The sequence below is a fragment of the Helianthus annuus genome, chromosome 9, assembly GCF_002127325.2.
Source record: "Helianthus annuus cultivar XRQ/B chromosome 9, HanXRQr2.0-SUNRISE, whole genome shotgun sequence".
Classification (NCBI taxonomy): Eukaryota; Viridiplantae; Streptophyta; class Magnoliopsida; order Asterales; family Asteraceae; genus Helianthus; species Helianthus annuus.
In genome coordinates, this window is record NC_035441.2 from 49698844 (window position 1) to 49705633 (window position 6790).

Consider the following 6790-nt stretch of genomic DNA (forward strand, 5'->3'; position numbering starts at 1 on the left):
TGTTATCTTAAGATTTTTTTTTTTATAATACTACTAGTGCTAATGCCCGCGAATTTCGCGATTTTAACAAAATAATATGTTTTTAAGGTATTGACAGAACATTACATGTTTATAACGAACATATCGAAAATCTTTAAAAGAAATTGTTATCGAATGCAAAAGGTTCATAAAGTAAATAAGACAATCCACGTACTATGGATATAATCATAATGAAAACATAAATAAACGTTGAAATTAAGTGTCTCTTGTGCGAAATAACAATGGATAACCTATTAATCTAATAATTTTGCTTTTTGGAGCTTCGTAACCAATAACCTGGCATTCCTTGTAGACCAGTTGAAAAAACAATCGTCACTGAACGAAATATCTTCGACTTTGTCTAGCTCATGTACCACCAACAATCTACTATCGGAATAGAAAAGTAATAAATAAAAGAAATTTAAGATCTCATACCTTGTCTTAGGAGTTTGCATGGTCTAATTTACCTTGAATGAACCCACCTGAAAAAAGCAACTGATTCGTCATTAATACAAAAAATACAGTATACATACAATATATATCCACATATATCTAGCAACACAAGGAAAGTAGTGTAAATCATTATTATCAAATTAATAACTATTGTGAGGAACAATTATGGTTCAAAATACACCACTAAGATACAGATCTAAACCTCAAAATTACCAAGAAACTCATCACAAATGAACATATTAAAAAACTGAAAAATCAATAAACTGCATACCAATTATCAAACCACAGGGATGAACTTATAGTAGGGGTGCTAAATGGGGACAGGTTCGCAGGTTGGTGTGTCCAACCCGACCTAAACCCGAAAATTTTACACGAAACATCAATGAAGCAAAAAAAAATCACTATAATAAATCACTGTTACTAAACATCAACACACGTCTACATCTCCAAACCCCCGCCAACAAAATCACCCATAACCAAACATGTCTAAACATGCCCATAGTGTTATATTAATGCATACAATCTCCAAAAATTACATGTTATTATTAGTGTAGTTTTTTTATTTATACCTAACGAACTAATCATTATAGAAAATGATTAAAGATGGATAAAATTGTTTTGAGTCGGCCTAGCTAGGCTTCACTTATACTAATTTTTTATCTCTTAGTACCATTCCATTGTGACTCGTTACCCAACCTGCTCACAACTCGACCCGTCCCTTCCTTCGCCTTTACTGATGATAGATACAAATAGATACAGAGATAATATACCTGAGTGAAATGGGTCCTGTGGCAGCAAGAAGTGGAAGCATGGCAGATCAAGCAGGTTGGAAAACGTTATTCTAGTAGTTGTGCCTTCAACATTTTTTTTGAAAAAAAAAAATAGACGAAAATTATTCAATGTATTAACTTTGTAGCTGGAATAAGTTAAACTCACTGCCTGCTTTACTCCACCGAAGAACACCATACTCATGCCCAACCATAGATGCCTATAAATCAATCAAGTCATCCTTATGGAAATGATATAATTGATCTCATCATCATTATCATTGCATATGAAATCTTTAAGAAATACAAAATATATAAACATATAAATGGAGTCGTACCATAATATCTCCAATTCCAAGGCTCAGGATTCTAGCAAAAGAAGCTAAAGGTCATCCATTATTGAACTCAGAAGACTTCCAGATGCAATGCACATCCCAAAAGAAGTGCATAATGGCTGCATAAACATCTTGTTAGTAAGATTCGTAACGGGTAATTGTTATCGTATATCTTATAATCAGGTTCAATTATAATTGACATTTTCCTATAAAAAGTAAATAAATTCAAGATGAATATTAAAGATTACAAATTACATAAATATATTTAAATGAAGAAACACAGATATTATGAATATATGATTACCATGCATAGCAATGGTGGGTCACTTAGACTAAACGGTATGGGGGCCGGCTTAGGCCCGGCCTGACCCGGCGCCGGTCCCCCACACTGCCCCCCATAGGGTCGGCTCGTCCCATCCGTCTCCCACAAGCCGGACTCGCCGTGCCTCCTTCTCTCACATATAACTATACATACACACACATATATATAAAGGGGTTCATCCCCCACCCCTAGGTCCATCCCCCTCAAGCCCCGCTTACGTGGCGGTGATGTGGTGGCCCATCCCCTTGGGATGAGGCTCTCCATACCCTCCAGTCTTAAAGACTCTAAAGAAGGCTGGACCCTTGCACCAGCTTACCAACCAACCCTGCTCAAGTCAAACTAACTCCAGACATTCCACTCCATGCGTTCTTGTTTAATGGGGCGTTAAATGCATCTTGCTAAAACTCTGGCACCTACAATGATTCATCATAAAACAATGAAGGACAGACCAGACACACATTATAGACTTGCAATGTGCCACCAGTTTATTAAATATTTTTTAAAGAATTAAATTATTATTATAAATATGATGGGTAAAAAAATGTTGGATGGGTAAACCAAAATCAGACATGACCGACACTAAAAAAGACCTATCTTGACCCGTTATCCAACCACATAGAATACAAAAAAAAAAAAAAAAAAAAATCATACCATCTGGCCCTTTCTCACCCAACCAAGCATGCCATATTTCTTCTTGGATGGACAAACTCAATATTCCACTGCCAAGTCACTAAAATCCTCTCCTATAGGTAACAAAAAAAAAAAAAAAAACAAAAAAATTTTTGTGAAGCTGCATCTAAACTCTACACAATAAAAAAAAAAGACAAATAGTTTGTAAAGTAATCAGATAAGGATATGAGCATTAAACCCTTGAGCCTTAGGTGAAGTTAAGGAGGGTTAAAGTATTCCCCAAGTCCTTATGATACCAAACCAACATCATCTGTTACTAACAAATATGACGGGTACGTGAATCCTCCTTTAAAGTGTATCTTTAAATTAAACAAAGATATATGCAATTAAAAAGATAATGTTCACTTAGATCTAGGAAAATGAAGATCGTATTATTGTAACATATAAGTTAAAAAGATAATGTTCATTTAGAAAATCAGCATTGAAAATCACAAATCTCAAGTTAAAGGTCAACTTTATGTGTGAATTGAATAGAGTTATAATGCTTACAGAGGTGGAGTTAAAGCATTAGGTTCGATATTGCTAATCAACGACTTTAGTTTGTACTACTTGCTTCAGCCACTCAGCCACTAACATTAACCACACTCAAAATCCCAGACCCTTTAGTTCCGTTTTAGATCCATGATCACTGGGAAATCAAAGGGGAACCCACGTTGGGATCTTTGTATCTTTTTGAAACTGGTTGATAGTCGTATGAAACAGCACAGGGAGGATATGCAGTACAGGCCCAACGTTCACGGGAATCGCTCGTTCCCATTTCGATTCATTCGCAGGTTGTGATATATGAGATGGCGACGTTGGCCTTATTTGGTGCACCCCTATGAATGGCTTGTCCTCGTGGGGTCAATTAGGCCGCTTTGCCCCCACATTTCTCAGCGTCTAACCATAACAAAAGGTTGATCATCATACATTAAAATTGTGACATATCATTTAAGCATTTCAACAAATAGTATCTATGCAAGGTATAATATAGCATGAATACCTTCATCAAATGTGAGGTTTTGGGTAAATCCGGTCGCGATTAGGGGATACCTTCTAATCTTGAAGGCGCATGCAACCCAAATCAGTGTGACTGCGTTTACTCCCCGAATATCGAATCTTGTAACCCAAAAACATCGGTTTTATGACTGCATTTAATGGTATTCTATGAAACAAACCGATCAATAAATTTTCTTTCTGACCCAAAATATAGAATAACAACTCCAACAACCATTGCAAGAGGAAACAATTTCTTGATTAAAGCCTGTAGTTTAGAACACACATGGTGAGAACAATTACACTTTAAAAAAAAAATTTACTTTTGAGTTCACTTCTCGAGCAAAGGCTAGCTTTTCTTTGACATCATAAAGAAAGCATCCAGAATTACTAAAAAGGAGAAAAACAAACTAAGCTAACAATTTAATAATGTATTAGAAATTGTAGTTAAAAACAAACCAATCTGCCGGTTTAGATCTCTTACCTTATCACATATATGTAAGATTATGATGTTAAGATGCTTGAAATTTGGTTGGGCTCTGTATAAATTCATAATTAAACATTCTCAGTTAGTTATGATCATGAAAAAATAAAGGGAAATTGGCCTATAATAATTCCACCTAGACCTTATTGGCCATTAATAATCCCACCTCAGAATATTCCCCGCACCAGTCCCACCTTTCACCTATTTTTCCTACAATGGTCCCCCGTTAAAAAAACTTAACAGAGTTAAGCTTTTTTCTAAATTACAAACAGATTTTTTAGGGCTTTTGATTAGAACGACGATACGAGTCCATTGATGTAAAACTTGACTCGAACCGGTGCTCCAAACGATGAAAACGGCGCTTCGGTTCGGGTGTTTAAATTTCCAATTAACCAAAATCAAGTCACTTAGAGCACCATTTCGAAGTAAGTTTTACATCAATGGACTCGTATCATCGTTCTGATCAAAAGCCCTAAAAATCTGTTTGCAATTTGGAAAAAAGCTTAACTCCGTTAAGTTTTTTTAACGGGGGACCATTGTAGGAAAAATAGTTGAAAGGTGGGACTGGTGGGGGGAATATTCTGAGGTGGGATTATTAATGGCCAATAAGGTCTAGATGGGATTATTACAAGCCAATTCCCCAAAAATAAAAGAGCATATGAATTTTGTAAATTAAAAATCCTAAAGGTCTCTTTTATTCTATTCAGGTACAATGGTTTCTCTCATTTTTACAAATTAGTTGTTAACCGAAAGATGGTTCTACAGTGAAAATATACCTGAGCGTACATCAAAGGATGGTTCCCATTCACACACATATACTTGACCATGAAAGATGGTTTTACATTGAACAACATTCCATTTCAAGCGTACTCGTAAGCAAGTAATCTCGAACCACCATCTACACAATATCCTAGTATCTCAATGACATTATTATGATTAAGCCTCTATGCCATAGAAATCTGCAATGACACACCAATATGTATTATATTGATTTCAGTTGACATTATTATATAAAGATGTTAGCAACCATAAGTCAAACTTGTTAAAAAAAACCCAAAACAAAAGTGTTTGAACATCAAAGGTACCTCCTTGTTTTCTCCCCTTTTCAGCATAAGATTCTCAGCAACAAAATGTGTCACCAATATTATGCCGCTCTCATATACACATATAGTAATATTATAGTAATATGGACGATAAACTAAATTCACCTTCTTGACAACTTTAAGCACATATGGTTTAAGTTCTTCTGTACGATATGCTCCAACACCAAGGTTCAGTTTCATCTCACTTGTGTCAGCTTTGAATTCTTTATAAACTCCAAGAATTTGGTCAGTGGGAGCCATTGTTATATTATCGAATCTTGAAGTGCTGGTAGCTACAGCCATGGTAATTTTACCATCGGACTGCAAAGAACATACAAATTCCAGATATTAAAATCGAAGCATATTAAACTATGTCAAATACATACATGTACAGACACAAACACACACACACCTGTATTATCATACAAAGAGCTTCCGGACTTTGTCTTGTCCCGATCTAATAACTCAATAAAACAACAAAAAATTCTACTTTCAGTAAACTAATCAAGTTAAATGAACAAAGATTTAAACATTCACGATAAACATCAATCAAGTGATCAAAAATGATGAACTCAAAGAAAGATTGACAAAACCTAATAAATAAAACAAATGTCTCTCAAAGGAATTTCATCAAACAGTAAACATGCACTACTCAAGCAACATTTTGAACCTGGTGAATAACAATTGAATGTGATTATGTGAAAAATGATGATATAGCATGAAAGTAACATTAGAACCTGATATGATCAGCAAGACATTTACAGTAATATATCATCAATAGCAAAACAACACATTAGAACCTGAATAAAAAAACCCTAAAATCAAAACAGTTATATTCAACAAAAATCTTAACAAAATAAACAAAGATTGTTACTTAATCTTAGAACCGTACTTGTGATTTGAACAAATCGAAGCGAAACATGTTGCGACATTGAAAAGGAAAGAATGAGCCATCAATCATTCACCTACGAATCCAGTAAAAAAGAGGCTTAAAAAAACCCTAAATCATGGAAAAGATGGCATCTACACAAAATAAGTAATCAAGCATGAAGAATCATCAATATATACTGCAAAATTTATGTTGGATCTATAAAGAACATATTCGATTTACCTTATCAGACGTTTGAGATTGAGAGAGGAAGCTTGGAGAAGACGCTCAATGTTGGAAACCCTAGTATGCGAATGAAAGGAGCGGGTTGTTCTTTATATATGGAATGAACTTATTGACCCGATTGAATGATTCGGATCCCACGTACGGGTTCAGCTCAGGGAAATGAAGAGTTTACAATATTTTGGCGGGAAAATTGAGGTATGGAGGCCCTAGTAGGTGGACATGTGTCCCCTAATTAAGGCTTTTATTAGGTTGTATAGATTGTCCACTATGCTTTCTCTTCTTGGTAATGCCGGCTAGAAATACGGGTTTCTTTTTTTATTTTATTATATACAAAAGTTTATAGTTGAAAAGTTTAGTTTTTCTTTTAGGGTCCTAATATTAATACATGCTAAAATCTTATTTACACATGGTGTATACGGTCCGTATACAGTTATACGGCCCGTATATAATAAAATAAAACTAACAAAGTCTGTGCCTTCAGACTTTGTCAGTTTTTTTTCATTCCATACGGCCGTATAACTGTATACGGCCCGTATACACCATGTGTAAA

At 35.0% G+C, this 6790-nt stretch overlaps 1 long non-coding RNA gene across 20 annotated transcripts; it reads right to left on the bottom strand.

Moving 5' to 3' along the window:
- Positions 1-128: 128 nt before the first annotated feature.
- Positions 129-6389, bottom strand: LOC110877580. 20 transcript variants are annotated; one of them, XR_004866199.1, is made up of 14 exons: positions 6238-6307; positions 6019-6091; positions 5864-5926; positions 5539-5583; positions 5130-5447; positions 4821-5003; positions 4045-4099; positions 3568-3828; positions 3075-3464; positions 2547-2638; positions 1878-2308; positions 1577-1692; positions 1242-1480; positions 129-500 (listed from the first exon to the last, which is right to left on the bottom strand). It is a non-coding gene; the product is annotated as an uncharacterized LOC110877580 (long non-coding RNA). The 20 variants fall into 20 exon arrangements; XR_004866207.1 differs by having other exon boundaries at positions 5253-5447; positions 6238-6305; XR_004866215.1 differs by lacking the exons at positions 5864-5926; positions 6019-6091 and having other exon boundaries at positions 3075-3213; positions 3309-3464; positions 6238-6343.
- Between the last annotated feature and the right edge of the window lie 401 nt (positions 6390-6790).